Source organism: Podarcis erhardii (genome assembly GCF_964252035.2).
Source record: "Podarcis erhardii genome assembly, chromosome: W".
NCBI classification, from domain to species: Eukaryota; Metazoa; Chordata; class Lepidosauria; order Squamata; family Lacertidae; genus Podarcis; species Podarcis erhardii.
Window position 1 is genome coordinate 25,059,347 of NC_138506.1, and position 19,111 is coordinate 25,078,457.

Genomic DNA, 19,111 nt, shown 5'->3' on the forward strand with positions numbered 1-19,111 from the left:
CTGCAATGCAGGAATATGCAGGAGAGAGAAGGCAAGCAAAATGCGAGGGAGATAGTGAAAGATACAGGAAATTGAATGCAGATTTCCAAAAAATAGCAAGGAGAGACAAGAAGGCCTTCTTAAACGAGCAATGCAAAGAAACAGAGGAAAACAACAGAATGGGAAGAACCAGAGATCTGTTCAAGAAAATTGGAGTTATGAAAGGAACATTTCGTACAAAGATTACCATAATAAAGGACAAAAGTGGTAAGGACCTAACAAAAGCAGAAGACATCAAGAAGAGGTGGCAAGAATACAGAGAGGAATTATGCCAGAAAGATATGGATGGCTCGTACACCCCAGGTAGTGTGGTTGCTGACCTTGAGCCAGACATCCTGGAGAGTGAAGTCAAATGGGCCTTAGAAAGCACTGCAAATAACAAGGCCAGTGGAAGTGACGGTATTCCAGCTGAACTATTTAAAATTTTAAAAGATGATGCTGTTAAGGTGCTACACTCAATATGCCAGCAAATTTGGAAAACTCAGCAGTGGCCAGAGGATTGGAGAAGATCAGTCTACATCCCAATCCCAAAGAAGGGCAGTGCCAAAGAATGCTCCAACTACCGCACAATTGCACTCATTTCACATGCTAGCAAGGTTATGCTTAAAATTCTACAAGGCAGGCTCAAGCAGTACGTGGACCGAGAACTCCCAGAAGTGCAACCTGGATTTCGAAGGGGCAGAGGAACCAGAGACCAAATTGCAAACATGCGCTGGATTATGGAGAAAGCTAGAGAGTTCCAGAAAGACATCTACTTCTGCTTCATTGACTATGCAAAAGCCTTTGACTGTGTTGACCACAGCAAACTATGGCAAGTTCTTAAAGAAATGGGAGTGCCTGATCATCTCATCTGTCTCCTGAGAAATCTCTATGTGGGACAAGAAGCTACAGTTAGAACTGGTTATGGAACAACTGATTGGTTCAAAATTGGGAAAGGAGTACAACAAGGCTGTATATTGTCTCCCTGCTTATTTAACTTATATGCAGAATTCATCATGCGAAAGGCTGGGCTGGATGAATCCCTAGCTGGAATTAAGATTGCCGGAAGAAATATCAACAACCTCAGATATGCAGATGACACAACGTTGATGGCAGAAAGTGAGGAGGAATTAAAGAACCTTTTATTGAGGGTGAAAGAGGAGAGCGCAAAATATGGTCTGAAGCTCAACATCAAAAAAACGAAGATCATGGCCACTGGGCCCATCACCTCCTGGCAAATAGAAGGGGAAGAAATGGAGGCAGTGAGAGATTTTACTTTCTTGGGCTCCATGATCACTGCAGATGGTGACAGCAACCACGAAATTAAAAGACGCCTGCTTCTTGGGAGAAAAGCAATGACAAACCTAGACAGCATCTTAAAAAGCAGACACATCACCTTGCCAACAAAGGTCCGTATAGTAAAAGCTATGGTTTTCCCAGTAGTTATATATGGAAGTGAGAGCTGAACCATAAAGAAGGCTAATCGTCGAAGAATTGATGCTTTTGAATTATGGTGCTGGAGGAGACTCTTGAGAGTCCCATGGACTGCAAGAAGATCAAACGTATCCATTCTTAAGGAAATCAGCCCTGAGTGCTCACTGGAAGGACAGATCGTGAAGCTGAGGCTCCAATACTTTGGCCACCTCATGAGAAGAGAAGACTCCCTGGAAATGACCCTGATGTTGGGAAAGGGGACGACAGAGGACAAGATGGTTGGATAGTGTTCTTGAAGTTACCAGCCTGAGTTTGACCAAACTGCGGGAGGCAGTGGAAGACGAAGAGCAGACTCCATTTGAGGATCTCTCCCTCGTTACAGTCGATCAGGTATATGAAGACGAGCAGCAAAGTCAGTCCTCAGGGAATGTGCAGGCGACCTTGGAACGGACAGATCACGGAAGAACCCCGACCAAACCTAAGAGGAGGCGTGTAGTGGTGATAGGGGATTCCCTACTGAGGGGAACAGAAGCAGTGATCTGTGGGCCTGACAAGATGTCTCGGGAAGTGTGCTGTCTCCCCGGGGCTAAGATCCAAGATGTAACTGAACGACTGCAAGGAATCATAAAACCCACTGACAAATACCCCTTCCTATTGGTTCATGTGGGAACCAATGACACTGCAAGCAATAGCCTCCAGAAGATCAAAAGAGACTATGAGGCCCTGGGCAGGAAATTGAAGCAATTAAATGCACAAATTGTCATCTCATCTGTCCTCCCAGTTGAACGACGTGGCCCAGGGAGAGAGAGAAAAATAGTGGAAGTGAACAGCTGGCTTCGCAAATGGTGTAAACAGGAACGGTTTGGATTCTTAGATCACGGACTGCAGTTTCTTGAAGATGGACTTCTGGCAAGCGATGGGCTGCACCTCACAACGGTTGGGAGGAATGTTTTTGCCAAAAATCTCAGAAACGTCATCAGGAGGGCTTTAAACTGACTAATGTGGGGGAGGGAGACAGTGCTCCTGAAGGTAGGAGTCTATCAATTGATGAAGATGATCATCCAAATGTCATAGACCAAATAGAGCAAACAGCACGCAGACCTAGTGGTGGGAGGAAAAAATCCTTAAATAAGAGACACGGGGGAATGATTAATGGACTTCAATGTCTGTACACTAATGCGCAAAGCATGGGAAATAAACAAGATGAGCTTGAGCTCTTGGTACAGCAAACTAAATATGACATAATAGGCATCACTGAAACCTGGTGGGATAAGTCCCACGACTGGAATGTAATAATGGAGGGATACAATCTATTTCAGAGAAACAGACCAGACAAGAAAGGAGGAGGAGTGGCGTTATATGTCAGGGATGTGTATACCTGTGAAGAGATCCAAGATTTAGAACCTCAAAGCCAAAGTGAGAGCATTTGGGTCAAAATTAAGGGAGAGAAGAATAACAGGGACCTCATTGTGGGAGTTTGCTATAGATCCCCAAGCCAAACGGAGGACATAGATGATGCCTTCCTGGAACAGATGGCCAAGCATGCAAAAGGAAGGGAGATAGTAGTAATGGGGGACTTCAATTACCCGGATATTTGCTGGATGTCAAACTCAGCCAAGAGCATAAGGTCAAACAGATTCCTCACTGGCCTTGCAGACAACTTCGTTGTCCAGAAAGTGGGAGAAGCAACAAGAGGAACAGCCATTTTAGATCTGGTCCTAACCAATGTTGATGACCTGGTTAGTGGGGTAGAAGTGGAAGGATCATTAGGCGCGAGTGATCATGCTCTTCTGAAGTTTACTATACAGCGGAAAGGAGCAGCCAAGCATACTAGGACTCAATTTCTTGACTTTAAGAAAGCCGACTTCATAAAACTTAGGGAAGTGCTGGGTGAGATCCCATGGACAGTAATACTAAAAGGAAAGGGAGTTCATGATGGCTGGGAGTTTGTTAAGAGGGAGATAGTAAAAGCACAACTTCAGGCAATACCAATGAGACGGAAACATGGAAGGTGCCTAAAGAAGCCAGGGTGGCTATCTAAAGAACTTTTAACTGAGTTAAGATTAAAAAAGGATGTGTACAAAAAATGGAAAACGGGGGAAACCACCAAAGAGGAATTCAAACAAATAGCCAGCACGTGTAGACACAAAGTCAGAAAAGCTAAAGCACAGAATGAACTCAGGCTTGCTAGAGAGGTTAAAAGCAACAAAAAAGGCTTTTATGGGTATGTTCGTAGCAAAAGGAAGAACAAAGAAACAGTGGGGTCACTCAGAGGAGAAGATGGTGAAATGCAAACAGGGAACACAGAAAGGGCTGAACTCCTCAATGCCTTCTTTGCCTCGGTCTTCTCCAATAAAGAAAACAATGCCCGCCCTGAAGAATTTGGAGCAAATGATTCAGCAGAGGAAACACAGCCCAGAATAACTAAGGAGATAGTACAAGAATACTTGGTTAGTTTAGATGTATTCAAGTCTCCAGGGCCAGATGAACTGCATCCAAGAGTATTAAAAGAACTGGCAGATGTGATCTCAGAACCACTGGCAGTCATCTTTGAGAATTCCTGGAGAACAGGCGAAGTTCCGGCAGACTGGAGGAGGGCAAATGTTGTCCCTATTTTCAAAAAGGGGAAAAGAGAGGACCCAAACAATTACCACCCAGTCAGTCTGACATCAATACCAGGGAAGATTCTGGAGCAGATCATTAAGCAAACAGTCTGTGAGCACCTAGAAAGGAATGCTGTGATCACCAATAGTCAGCATGGATTTCTGAAAAATAAGTCATGTCAGACTAACCTGATCTCGTTTTTTGACAGAATTACAAGCCTGGTAGATGAAGGGAACGCAGTGGATGTAGCCTACCTTGATTTCAGCAAGGCATTTGACAAGGTGCCCCATGATATTCTTGTAAAGAAGCTGGTAAAATGTGGACTTGACTATGCTACCACTCAGTGGATTTGTAACTGGCTGACTGACCGAACCCAAAGGGTGCTCATCAATGGTTCCTCTTCATCCTGGAGAAGAGTGACTAGTGGGGTGCCACCGGGTTCTGTCTTGGGCCCGGTCTTATTCAACATCTTTATCAACGACTTGGATGATGGACTCAAGGGCATCCTGATCAAATTTTCAGATGACACCAAACTGGGAGGGGTGGCTAACACCCCAGAGGACAGGATCACACTTCAAAACGACCTTGACAGATTAGAGAACTGGGCCAAAACAAACAAGATGAATTTTAACAGGGAGAAATGTAAAGTATTGCACTTGGGCAAAAAAAATTGAGAGGCACAAATACAAGATGGGGGACACCTGGCTTGAAAGCAGTACATGTGAAAAGGATCTAGGAGTCTTGGTTGACCACAAACTTGACATGAGCCAACAGTGTGACGCAGCAGCTAAAAAAGCTAATGCAATTCTGGGCTGCATCAATAGGAGTATAGCATCTAGATCAAGGGAAGTAATAGTGCCACTGTATTCTGCTCTGGTCAGACCTCACCTGGAGTACTGTGTCCAGTTCTGGGCACCACAGTTCAAGAAGGACACTGACAAACTGGAACGTGTCCAGAGGAGGGCAACCAAAATGGTCAAAGGCCTGGAAACGATGCCTTATGAGGAACGGCTAAGGGAGCTGGGCATGTTTAGCCTGGAGAAGAGGAGGTTAAGGGGTGATATGATAGCCATGTTCAAATATATAAAAGGATGTCACATAGAGGAGGGAGAAAGGTTGTTTTCTGCTGCTCCAGAGAAGCGGACACGGAGCAATGGTTCCAAACTACAAGAAAAAAGATTCCACCTAAACATTAGGAAGAACTTCCTGACAGTAAGAGCTGTTCGACAGTGGAATTTGCTGCCAAGGAGTGTGGTGGAGTCTCCTTCTTTGGAGGTCTTTAAGCAGAGGCTTGACAACCATATGTCAGGAGTGCTCTGATGGTGTTTCCTGCTTGGCAGGGGGTTGGACTCGATGGCCCTTGTGGTCTCTTCCAACTCTATGATTCTATGATTCTATGAAAGAAAATAAAAAATAAAAAATACAATAAGATAGAACACAATAATAAAGTGAAAATGAAAATTAAATAAAAGAAAAATAATATTTTCCAAGGTGCCGAGCATATCGTCAGGCTGCTGCCCCTCTGCCCGCGTGGCAGAACTCGCACCCGTGACCCAAAAACCCATCCCGCAAAAGAGACGCGACCGGCTTTTCCCTTCCCACCCTGGGGTGGGGAAGAACCCTTCTCGGGAATCGTCTTTTGGGTCCTCCTTGCTGGCAATGCATTTCCCGACCTCACGCTGCAACTCAAGAGCCACGGCGCATCTTGGCCAGAGCAGGTGTGACGCTGGGTTGGGGGGTGAGATCGAAACCCTATTCCCAGGCCAAATGCCTGGAATGCGGAGTCAAAAAACTCAGCGGAGGAAATGAGATCCGGACAACAAAACTTCATTGGCTTTGGGGTTGTCCGTCCCGAGTTCAAGTTCTGAGTTTCCGGCAGCGTTTTTCTTCCCCCTGCAGAGCGTGGTCAAGCTGATGTGAGGCCTGCTGCAGTGCATGATGAGACAGGTAGGGGGTCAGGCTGGATGACCGCTGGGGTGTACCTTCCCTCCATTCATTGCTATTCTATGGACCCCCAAAAGGGAGGTTTTTCCAACATTTCCCGGAGCCGAGATTTGGTGTCAGGCTAGATGTCTGCTGGGAGATCCCTTTTTTTCCTCCAGGTGGACAAAGTGGAGACCTTTAAATACACCAGAGCCCCCGCAACGCTGTGCACGCCAAATCCCCTGGGTCGGGGACAACCGGTGGGGTCACTTGGAACCCATGATCAGAATAACTCCTAATAATAACGGTAATAATAGCCCCTAATGAAAACGGTCACCCCTAATAACCCCTAAGAATAACAACCCCTTAAGAACAACAAACCCCTAAGGACAACCCCTAAGAAGAATAACCACTAATAAAATTTATAAACCCTTAATCCAAACCCAGGATCATAATAACCCCTAATAATAGCGATAATAACAGTCCCTAATAAAAGTGATAACCCCTAAGAATAATAACCCCACAGAATAAGAAACCCCGAAGAATCACACCTAAGAAGAACCCCTAATAAAAATAATAAACGCTTGATCCGAACCCATGATCGTAATAAGTCCCTAATAATACTTTGGCCACCTCATGAGAAGAGAAGACTCCCTGGAAAAGACCCTGATGTTGGGAAAGATGGAGGGCACAAGGAGAAGGGAACGACAGAGGACGAGATGGTTGGACAGTGTTCTTGAAGCTACCAGCCTGAGTTTGACCAAACTGCGGGAGGCAGTGGAAGGCAGGAGTGCCTGGCGTGCTCTGGTCCATGGGGTCACGAAGAGGCAGACACGACTAAATGACTAAACAACAACAACAACAATAGCAATAATAATAATCCCTAATAAAAACAATCACCCCTAATAACCCACAATAATAATAACCCCTATGTGTAACAAACAATTTAAGAAGAATGACCCCTAATAATAATAAAATATAAATAAGAAAAAATGATAGGAACCCATGATCGTAATAACCCCTAATAATAGCAACTCAAGGAAGAATAACCCCTAATAAAAAATAAATAAGAAAAAATGATAGGAACCCATGATCATAATAACCCCTAATAATAGCAATAATAATAACCCCTAATAAAAATGGTCACCCCAATAAGGATAACAAACCCGTAAGATCAAGAATTGATCAAGAATTGGAGGAACCATTGTTCACAATAGGCCACTTTTCTCCTAAGAAAGAAGAGGAGAGTGTTGAAGACTTAAGGCTAATTCGCAGGTCACAAAGAGCCACAAAAGGCAGACCTCCAAAGAGATTTGCTGATGAGTTTGCTAAGACAGCAGTAGCAGCTGTTAAAAGCTCCAAGAAGGACAAAATTGGAATGAGTGGCGCAAGAAAAAAAGAGGCCAGAGTTAAAACTAGACAAACAACTTTAGCCTTAGCCTCACAGGCATGTAGATCTTCTGTTCCTACTCTGCCGCTGGCAGGGGAAGAAGAAACTGAGCAACTACAGCTGGAAGATATGGCTGCAGGAGCATTTGGTTCAACCTTAGAGAAAATCCTGGAAAAATTGGAATCTTTGGACAAGAAAGTAGATGAACAAACGGCCAAGATTGATCAAAATGCAGCCTGTTTAAACAAAATAACTGAACAAGTGGCTCTGAACGTACAAGCAATCGGACAGTTATCTGAAGCCACTGCAGAAAACCGCAAATTGGCTGAGGCAACTAGCCAAAAAGTTGAAAACTTAGAACAAGAGGTAAAGCCACTGCATAAACAAGTTGGTGAGCAACAGATGTATTTGTCTATGATAGAACTGCGGAACCGGGAAAATAACCTAAGATTGAGGTCGATACCAGAACTTGAACAAGGAAATTTAATTGAGTTCCTGACCAAAGAATTTTCTAAATTTTGGCCTTTAGAAGAGGAAAAGGACTTTAAAATTGTGTCGGCCTTCAGACTTGGAAAGTTTGCGAGGAAAGACAAGCCCAGAGATTGTTTGATAACCCTGAGATTGAAGGAGGAAAGAGATAAAGTACTAGGCCTACACTACGAAAAGTCACTGGACATTTTGGATAGAAGGGCTGAAATTTACAAAGATATTCCGAAACAACTTCTGGACCTTAGATCCACCTATCTTGAACTGGTCAAACTGTTGAGGAGCAACTCAATCATCTTTAGGTGGGAATTTCCTCAGGGATTATCCTTTACTTTCAGAGGGAAGAAGGTTAAAATTAAAACAGCTGAAGATAGAGATAAATTTCTGATTGCCTACGGAGAGGACCTTCAGAAAGGGATTGAAATACCCCCGGGGCCTGGACCATTAGTTGCACCCCCACCTTCGGAACCTGAAGATCCAGAGAAAAAGATACCATCACCAGAGCAATAACAGATTTATTCAGGATGTCTCTGCAACTTTTGAGCTGGAACATTAATGGATGCAATTCCCCGGAAAAAAGGAGGAAGATATTTCACATATTGAAAAAAGAACAATTGGACATTATTTGTTTGCAAGAAACACATGTGACTAGGCTCCACAAAAAAGTGTTAATAAACAAAAGACTAGGCCAAGAATTTATTTCTTCGGATAGAGTGAAGAAAAGAGGAGTGGTGATCTATGCAAAGGAGAGCCTATCACCAAAATTTTTATTCAAAGATGAGCAAGGAAGAATCTTGGCAATTGAGATACAACATCAAGGAGAGAAGCTTTTGATATTAGGAATTTACGCATCAAATGAGGGGAAATCGGAATTTTATAAGAAGTTGCATGAGAGTATGCTGGATTTTCTGGACTATGACAACATCATCATGATGGGAGATATGAATGGGGTTGTATCAACCAACATGGATAAGTCACAAAGCCAAAATGTGACAAAAGATGGCAGACTACCTAAGACTTTCTTTGAACTGACGGACAATATGGACTTGATTCACATTTGGAGGATAAAGAACCCCTTGGGAAGAGAGGGAACTTTCTTCTCTGAAGCCCAACTGACATGGACAAGAATTGACCAAATATGGATATCTAGAGGTCTGGCACCTAAGATCAGAAAGGTGGAAATCTGCCCAAAGACTTGCTCCGACCATAATGCAGTAAAGATGGACATGAGACTACTACCAACCGGCTCTTTTAGATGGAAGATGAATGACAACTTGCTTAGAGATCAGGAGATTACCAAGAAGGCCCAAAAAGCTTTGAAGGATTATTTTGAGATAAATTTGAATACTACGGTGGAAAAAAGAATCATCTGGGACGCAAGCAAGGCCGTGATGAGGGGGTTCTTGATACAACAGAATGCTGTAAAAAAAAGGACACAAAATGAGAAAAAAGATAAGATTCTGGAGAAAATTAAAGAATGTGAGAAGAAGTTAAGATCAAAACCGAAGTCACAGCCGATTCTGAGAGAAATTAAACTCTATCAAGCACAATATTCTAAATTGATAAATCAGGAAATAGAGTGGAAGGTTAAATTAATGAAACAAAGAACATTTGAATCGGCGAATAAATGTGGGAAACTGCTAGCATGGCAGTTGAAGAAGAGACAAAAAATAAATACAGTTACAAACTTAGAGATTGAAGGAAGAAACATTCAGAATCCTATGGAGATTAGAAAGTGTTTCCAGAGATACTTCAAACAATTGTATACTCAAGGGCCGCAAGATGAGGCTAAGATAGAACAATTTTTGATAAAGTATGGATTACCAAAATTGTCACAAGAAAACAGATCAATCCTGAATTGTAAAATAACACGACAAGAGATTGAACAAGCCATTCAGAACATGCAATTGGGCAAATCTCCAGGGCCAGATGGGCTTACCTCCAAGTACTATAAGACATTGAAAGACTATTTGATACAACCACTGATGGAGGTAGGCAACGAAATTTTGGAGGGGAAGAAGGCGCCGGAATCGTGGAAAGAGGCCTTCATCACATTGATACCCAAACTGGAAACGGAAAAGACACAACTTAAGAATTACCGTCCCATCTCCCTCTTAAATGTGGATTACAAAATATTTGCAGACATTTTAGCAAGTAGATTCAAAAAAGTACTAAATGAAGTAATTCATAAGGACCAGGCAGGCTTTCTCCCAGGTAGACATTTGTTTGCTAACACAAGGAACATTATTGACATTTTGGAACTCTTGCAAACAAACATTAATACAAAAGCTGTGTTAATTTTTATAGATGCGGAGAAGGCCTTTGACAATATTTCCTGGAAATTCATGAAGAAAAACCTGGAAGGGATGGGAGTGGGACGGGGTTTTGAAAATGGGATAGATGCAATCTATTCAGAACAAAAGGCCAAACTGATAGTCAACAATGTGGTTACAGAAGAGTTTAAAATTGAAAAAGGAACACGACAAGGCTGCCCTATTTCCCCATTGCTATTCATTTCGGAGGTGCTCTTGAATATGATTAGAGGGGACCGGTTGGTTGAAGGAATTCAGGTCGGAGCGAAACAGTACAAACTTAAAGCTTTTGCAGATGACTTGGTTTTGACTTTACAGGAGCCAGAATCTAGTACGAAAAGAGTATTACAATTGATTCAAGAGTTTGGTTGGGTGGCGGGATTTAAATTAAATAAGCAAAAAACTAAGGTATTGGGGAAAAAACTTGACAGTTACAGAGTCAGAAAGGTTTCAGAAAGAGACAGAGTTAAACGTGGTTAAAAAAGTAAAATACCTAGGGGTAAACATAACAGCAAAAAATCTGAGTCTATTTAAGGACAATTATGAGAAATGTTGGTTAGAAATTAAGAGAGACTTAGAAAGTTGGACAAGATTGAAACTTTCCTTGTTAGGCCGAATCGCTGCTATAAAGATGAATGTATTGCCAAAAATGCTGTTTTTGTTTCAAACTTTGCAGATTGTGGACAAAACAGAATGCTTTCGGAAGTGGCAGAGAGATATTTCCAAATTTGTCTGGCAGGGCAAAAAGCCCAGAATTAAGTTTAAGATATTAACTGATGCGAAAGAAAGAGGGGGCTTTGCCCTGCCAGACTTAAGGTTGTACTATGAATCAGCAGCTTTCTGCTGGCTAAAAGATTGGCTGCTTCTCGAAGACACTGATGTATTGGACTTGGAAGGTTTTAATAATGCTTTTGGTTGGCATGCATATTTATGGTATGACAAGGTTAAGACCAATAGGACTTTCAAGAACCATATTGTCAGAAAAGCAGTGTTTAATGTCTGGACAAAATACAAAGACTTACTGGAAAATAAAACTCCAAGGTGGCTTTCACCATTGGAAGCTAAGGCCCGGAAAAGACTCAATATGGAGGCCAAATGGCCGAAGTATTGGGAAATATTAGAAAAAGATGGAGATAACTGGAAATTGCAGAGTCAGGAGAAAATGAAAGACAAAGTGCGAGATTGGTTACATTACGCTCAGATTAAAGAAGTTTTTAAACTTGACAAAAAGTTAGGATTCCAGGTGGTAAAATCGAAGTTAGAAACGGAATTGTTAGAGCCTAAGACTAAGGTACTTTCAAGAATGTATAACTTGCTGTTAAAATGGAACACACAAGATGAAACGGTCAAATCGGCTATGATAAAGTGGGCACAGGACATTGGATATAATATCAGGTTTGAGGACTGGGAGAGGTTGTGGACCACTGGGTTGAATTTCACTGCATGTAATGCTTTGAAAGAAAATGTTATGAAAATGATATATAGATGGTACATGACCCCAGTCAAACTTGCAAAAATATACCATTTGTCTGATAACAAATGTTGGAAATGTAAAGAAAGTGAAGGAACGTTCTTTCACCTCTGGTGGACCTGCCCTAGAGTGAAGGCTTTCTGGGAAATGATATATAATGAGCTGAAAAGGGTATTTAAGTATACCTTCCCTAAGAAACCAGAGGCCTTCCTTCTGGGTATTGTCGGCCAGAGGGTGTTAAAGAAGGACCGAACATTTTTTATGTATGCAACAACAGCAGCAAGGATACTCGTTGCCAAGCACTGGAAATCCCAAGATTTACCCACACTGGAAGAATGGCAGATGCAACTGATAGACTACATGGAACTGGCCGAGATGACTGGCAGAATCCGAGACCTGGGAGAGGAGACGGTAGAAGAAGACTGGAAGAAATTCAAGATTTATCTACAAAAATATTGTAAATTGTATGAATGTTAAGAAGGATGCTAGATTAAAAATAACTTGGCACCATTAAGCTAGATGAAGTGAAGTATGAAGATAAGTTAAATTTAAGAAAAGATAAATTCTAGATAAGTATTAGGCTAAATTTAAATTTTTAAGGTTTGAATAAACGATATCTAAAATTAGAGACACAACATTGGAAAATTAGATAACAAGAATGGAATTAAGGAGATAAATTGCTGATTAAATTTTTAGAAATTAGGAACGCAGGAGCGGGGGATGTGAGGAAGTCCAAAGAAGTTAAGAAAATATGTTTATGATATGTGTTACTTTGTTTCGTTATTTGTACTGTAATTAAAAAAAAAAAAAACCTTTAATAAATATTTATTAAAAAAAAAAAAGCTCCAAGAAGGTATTTGAACCTTCAAGTTTCCAAGAAATCCAGGATTTGGATTCAAAGGATGCTGAGCCATGGTTAAATGCCATGAAGGCTGAGCTTGATTCCTTAGAGAGGAACAAAACGTGGGAGCTAGTTCCAGTAGTTCCAGGAATGAAACTGATAGGAAGCAAATGGGTCTTCAAAGCAAAGACAGATCAAAATGGCAAGATAGTCAGACACAAAGCCAGATTGGTAGCCAGAGGTTTTTCACAGGTACCAGGAGAAGACTATCACGAGACCTACTCACCCACCGTGAGGTATGAGAGCATTAGGCTTATGCTCAAGCTGGCTGCAGAGGAGAATCTACACGTTAGTCACCACGATGTGAATACAGCATTTTTGTACGGATCTCTAGGTGAATCACTTTATATGCTTCCACCTGATGGCGTACAGGTAAAACAGGGATTTGTTTGTGCTCTGAAGAAATCCCTTTATGGTCTCAAACAAAGTGCACGGTGTTGGCACACAAAACTCACTGAAGTATTGTTTTCTCTAGGTTTTCAGCAAGGGAAAGCTGATCCATGTATATTTGTCAAAGAGGAGGGGCAAAAGAAGCTGTATTGCTTGTTTTATGTTGATGATATTTTATTCTTTTGGAAAGAAGTCACAATGTACAATCAAAACAAAATAAAAAAATTCCTTCCAGTAGCACCTTAAAGACCAACTAAGTTAGTTCTTGGTATGAGCTTTCTTTTTTTTTTTTATTAAATTTTTATTAAGATTTTCCATAAAAAACTCCAATCATACCAATTTACACATCACATATTTTAGCTTATTGGACCTCCCTCAACTTCTCTGACAATCATTCGTAATTAAGATCCTATCTTCACATTCCTTAATTTTAATATTGCCTTTAGATACTATATTTCTGTCCTTATTTACTTTCTTACAATATTCCTTATATTTTCACAAAGCTTCTTTAAAACACACTAGCGTTGTATATTCCTCACATACGGTTTTCAAATACTCTGTAAATTTTCCCCAGTCCTCAAAAAACTTATGATCCTTTTGGAATCTAATTTTCCCAGTTAATTTGTCCAGTTCTGCATAGTCTGTTAATTTTGTTCTCCATTCTTCCAAGGTCGGTACTTCTTCTTGTTTCCATTTTTGGGCCATCAATGTTCTTGCTGCTGTTGTTGCATACTGAAAAAGTTTACAGTCTCTCCTATTTATGTCCGTTCTTGTTATTCCCAGCAGAAAGGTTTCTGGTTTCTTAACAAAGCTATATTTTAGCATTTTCTTTAGTTCATTATATATCATCTACCAGAATCCCCTTACTTTCTTACAGTCCCACCACATATGCATAAATGTACCTTCTTTCTCGTTACATTTCCAACATTTGTTACAAGTTTTGTACATTTTTGCTAATTTTACTGGTGTCATATACCACCTATATACCATTTTCATAACATTTTCTTTTAATGTGATACATGCTGTAAACTTCAGGTTTTCATTCCATAATCTTTGCCAATCATCCATTTCTATGTTATATCCTAAATCTTTGGCCCATTGAATCATTACCACTTTTACTTCCTCATCCATTGTATGCCATTCCAACAAAATTTTGTACATTTTGGAAATTATCTTACAATCATTATTGACAATTTCTGTTTGAAATTTTGAGTCTTTTTCTTTATACCCTTTTTTTCACATCCTTTTTAAACATTTCACTTATCTGATAGTAGTGCAACCAGTCATAAACATGTTCTTTTACTTGTTCATATGGTTTCAATCTCCACTTCCCTCCTTCCTTCACCACCAAATCTCCATAAGTAATCCAATCACTTCTCATATTAGTTTTTTTGACACCTATAACCTCTAATGGGGATAACCAATGTGGGACCCCCATTTCTAGTATGTTTTTGTATCTGTCCCAAACTTCCATTAACGATCTCCGGAAGATATGGTTTTCAAACGATTTATAACCCTTTTTCTTTTCTTTCCAAAGGTACGCATGCCATCCAAATCTGTTATCAAATCCTTCCAAATCCAGGAGCTTTGTATTTTTAAGTTTAATCCATTCTTTTAACCAGCAAAGACATGATGCTTCATAGTATAACTTCAGATCTGGCAGGGCAAAGCCTCCTCTTTCTTTTGCATCTGTTAGTAGTTTATATTTAATTCTCGGCTTTTTGCCCTGCCAGATATATCTTGAGATCATCCTTTGCCATTCTTTAAAGATGGCCACCCCTTTTAATATTGGTATCGTCTGAAATAGGAATAACATCTTTGGTAGCACTGACATCTTGATCATTGAAATTCTACCCCAGAGGGATAGTTTTAGTCTTCCCCATACCTCCAGGTCCTTCTTAATTCCATTCCACGCCGGGACGTAATTGTTTTGGAACAGGTCAATATTTTTTGGAGTTAACCATATTCCCAAATATTTAACCTTTTTAGCGATTTCAATGCCCGTTTGTTGTTGCAATGCTTCCATCTTTGTTTTTTCCATATTTTGGGCTATAATTTTGTTTTTCTTCCTGTTTATTATAAAGCCTGCCACCTCTCCAAATTTTTCAATTTCCTCCAGTATCTCAGCTGCAGTCTCCATCGGTTCTTCCACCGTTAAAACCAGGTCATCAGCAAAGGCTTTAACTTTGTATTGGTTTTGGCCTACTGTCACCCCCTTTATGCTTTCGTTTTTCCTAATTGAATCCAGAAAGACCTCAAGGACCATTATGAATAGTAATGGTGAGAGCGGGCAACCCTGTCTGGTACCTTTTGATATTTTAATTTCTTCTGTTATCATGTTATTTACTATCAACTTCGCTTTTTGCTCTGTATATATTGCCTTTATTCCATTAAAGAAATCATTCCCCATTCCCCTCTGCTCTATATTTTTCAACATAAAGTCCCATGATACGTTGTCAAATGCCTTTTTGGCATCCACAAACATCAACATTGCTTGTTTCTCATTCCTGGCTGTCAGATATTCCAAAATATTTATAACATTCCTCACATTCCTGTGTATCTGAAGAAGTGTGCATGCACACGAAAGCTCATACCAAGAACTGACTTAGTTGGTCTTTAAGGTGCTACTGGAAGGAATTTGTTTTGTTTTGACTATGGCAGACCAACACGGCTACCTATCTGTAACTGATTCCTCACATTGTCTCTCATCTGTCTGCCAGGAAGGAAACCCGCTTGATCTTCATGAATGATTTCTTGTAAAACCTTTTTTAATCTCTCTGCAATTATTCCTGCAAAAATTTTGTAATCCGTGTTTAATAAAGAGATTGGTCTATAGTTCTTTACTTGAGTTAGATCCGCATCCTCTTTTGGAATAAAAGTTATAAATGCCTCTTTCCACGTCTCTGGGATTTCTCTCTCCTTTAAAATGTTATTCATTACTTCTCTTAGTGGTAACATTAGGGTTGTTCCCAATTCTTTGTAATACCTTGCTGTAAAGCCATCTGGTCCTGGGGCTTTCCCATTCTTCAATTTTTTTATCACCGCCTTCATCTCCTCTATATCAATTGGGGTATTCAGCTTTTCTTGTGCTTCTGTCGGGATCTTTTGCACCTCTTTCTCTTTTAAATATCTTTCTATTTTTCTCATGTTGTTCTTTTCTTTTCGTTTATACAGTTGTCTATAAAAATCCAAGAATCATTTTCTGATATCTTTAGGGTTGGTTATCTCTTCTCCTCCCACTTCGATTTTATTTATTGTACTTTGCTCCTTTCTTTTCTTGATCTGCCAAGCAAGCCACTTTCCTGATTTATTTGCGAATTCAAAGTTCTTTTGTCTCAATTTTTTGATGTTCCATTCCACTTCCTTATTTATTATCATTGCAAATTGGGTTTGTAGAACCTTAATACTTTGTTTAATTCTTACGTTGTTTGGTTTCTTAATTAATTTTTGTTCGTTTTCCATAATTTGTTTTAAAATCTCTTTCTTTTCTTTCTCTCTATTCTTCTTTTTAGTCGAATTCTGTTGTATAAAGAACCCTCTCATCACCGCCTTGCTTGCATCCCAAACTGTACTCATCTTCGTTCCTTTGTTACAATTATCTTCAAAATATTCTTTCAATTTCTTCTGTGCCTCTTGCACAACTTTTTGGTCATCCAATAAATAGTCATTCATTCTCCATCTAAATGTTCTTTCTTCAAAACCTTTGAATTCTAATTTAATGGGACTATGATCTGAGATAACTCTCGGTTGAATTTCCACTTGAAAAATTCTTGGAGTTAATTCATTTGAGATCCAAATTTGATCGATTCTAGACATTGACTGATTTGGTTCTGAGTAAAATGTAAATTGTTTTTCCAATGGGTGTCTTAACCTCCAAATGTCTATTAGATTACAATTTTTAACCATTTCAAAGAATGTTTTGGGTAGTTTTCCTTCTTTCGATCCATTATTCCTTAGTCTGTCCATTTCTGAAGAAACCACCCCATTCATATCTCCCATCACAATTATCTTTTGATCCGCAAATTCCAACAGCTTTTCTTCCAAATTTTTATAAAAATCAGTTTTATTTCCATTAGGTGCGTAGATCCCGACAATCATTATTTTTTCGCCTTGCCAATTAATTTGAACTGCAATGATTCTTCCTTCGTCATCCTTGAAAATTTGCTGGGCTTCAATTTTACTTTTTACATACAAAATCACTCCCCTCTTTTTTTCCTTATCTGAAGATATAAATTCATTTCCAAGTCTTTTATTAATCAAAATTTTCCTGTGTCTCTTTGCCACATGTGTCCCCTGCATGCAGATTATGTCTAAATTCTTTTTCTTTAAAAATTGTTCCACCTTATTCCGTTTTTTTCTTTCATTCAGTCAGCTGTAATTTGCTAAGCAGACAAGTCAACAACCCTACTGTTAAGGATTGGAAAGCTCTGAAACGCATAGCACGTTATTTGAAAGGCACTATCCATTACAGACTGAGATTTAACAATCAGAAGTCTGGTGGTCTTGAGATATTTGCAGATGCAAGTTTTGGAAGTGACACTACAGACAGGAAAAGCACGTCTGGAGTTTGCTACATGTACAATCAGGGTCTATTTGATTGGTCATGCAAGAAGCAAACAACAGTTAGCTTAAGTACTTGTGAAGCTGAACTGAATGCACTGTCTTATTCACTTAAGGATTGTGAATGGTTGTTACAATTGTGCAAAGACATGAAAATTCGTGTCAAATGTCCAATCCAGGTTTACCAGGACAACAAAGCATGTTTGGCTTTGTTGAATTCTGAAGGTTGTAAGCAAAGCACAAAGCATTTGCAATTGGAACTGCAACATGCTAGGGAACGTATTCAGAAGGGACTCGTAACAGTGTCCTATATGCCAGGTAATGAAATTCCTGCTGATGTATTGTCCAAGGTTGTATCAAGGGATCAACACTGTACCTATGTGCAGAAGTTGGGTTTGGACTGATATTGTACGAACACGCTGCCCAGTGATGTTCACAGAAAGGGGGAGGATGTTGGTTTCTGTTTTCCTTCACTGTGCAGTGAAATGCTTGTCACGGGACAATGTTTTGCATTCCACAGTCAGAGTACTGTTGGGTTTCCCACGGGAATGGGAGACTGGATGTGACGTTCACTGGTTTCCTGTTTTTTCACTGTTTCTCTCGGTGTTCTTTGTTTCCGAGAGGATTTGCTTCTCTGCTCTCACAGAGGCAAGATGCATGTTTGTATTCTCTCAGCATAGAAGTGTAAATAAAGTTAAGAATGTGGCACATACTGCTCATCCTTCCGCTGTGTGGACTACGCTGTTTAGGCTCAAGATAACGAGCCTGTATCAGCTTCGGCTTCAGAGATGGGCCGAAGCTGGTCAAAACCTCACAATAATATGCCCTTAATCCAAAACCAGGACTGTAATAGCCGCTAATAATAGCAACAATAATAAAAACGGTAGCCCCTAATCGCCCCTAATAATAATAATAACCCATTTTTTTGTGGGGCAGGATTTTGGGATCTGGGAACGAGACGACAAGAGCAACTGGAGCATCACAGAGCTCAATGCCAGCTCGGTCGGTATGGCCAAGGTGAGGGGCATGGGGCGAGGCGGGATCAGGTGCTCACCCATGGGTGCTCTTTCTCCCTCTGCAGGTGGCCCTCGAGGTCTTGGACGAGCTGGACCTCTTCAGGGCCAACGGAAGCCCCCAATCGGTGATCCACATGTTGTTGGATGAGGTGCAGCACTGTCTGGTATGGACCCGGGTTTGGGAGGGATCCAGATACCGAAATACTTGAATTTCTGAAAATTTTGAAAATTCTCAAAATTTTCTAAATTCCCAAAATTCAAATCTGAAGGGTTCCAGGTAGCCTCCTCCTCAGGATGTATGTTTTGAATGCAGAGCTTGGAGGGGCACCCGACATGGATGCCCGAGACTTTGAAAATTGAAATTGAATCAAAATGGAATAAAAATTTAAAGATTTAAATTTTAATATTCAAACGGGACATTGACAGTTTAAAATCTAAAATTATTAAATAGACATCATAACATAAAAAATTAAAATTTAAAACTAACATGGAAACTTTGAAATTGAAAATTAACTTGAATTTTTTAAAATTAACATTAAAAATTAAAGAATTAAAGCTCATTTTCACAGTTTAAAATTAGCATTGAAATTTGATGGCCCTCAGGGT

At 40.2% G+C, this 19,111-nt stretch overlaps 1 long non-coding RNA gene across 1 annotated transcript in view; it reads right to left on the bottom strand.

Annotated features, from left to right (window-relative positions):
* Positions 1–11,444, bottom strand: part of LOC309333287 — a 324,488-nt gene extending 313,044 nt beyond the window's left edge. Inside the window, exon 1 of the long non-coding RNA XR_014152449.1 lies at positions 11,393–11,444. This is a non-coding gene — a long non-coding RNA (uncharacterized lncRNA). The remainder of the gene's footprint in view (positions 1–11,392) is intronic.
* Positions 11,445–19,111: the final 7,667 nt, after the last annotated feature.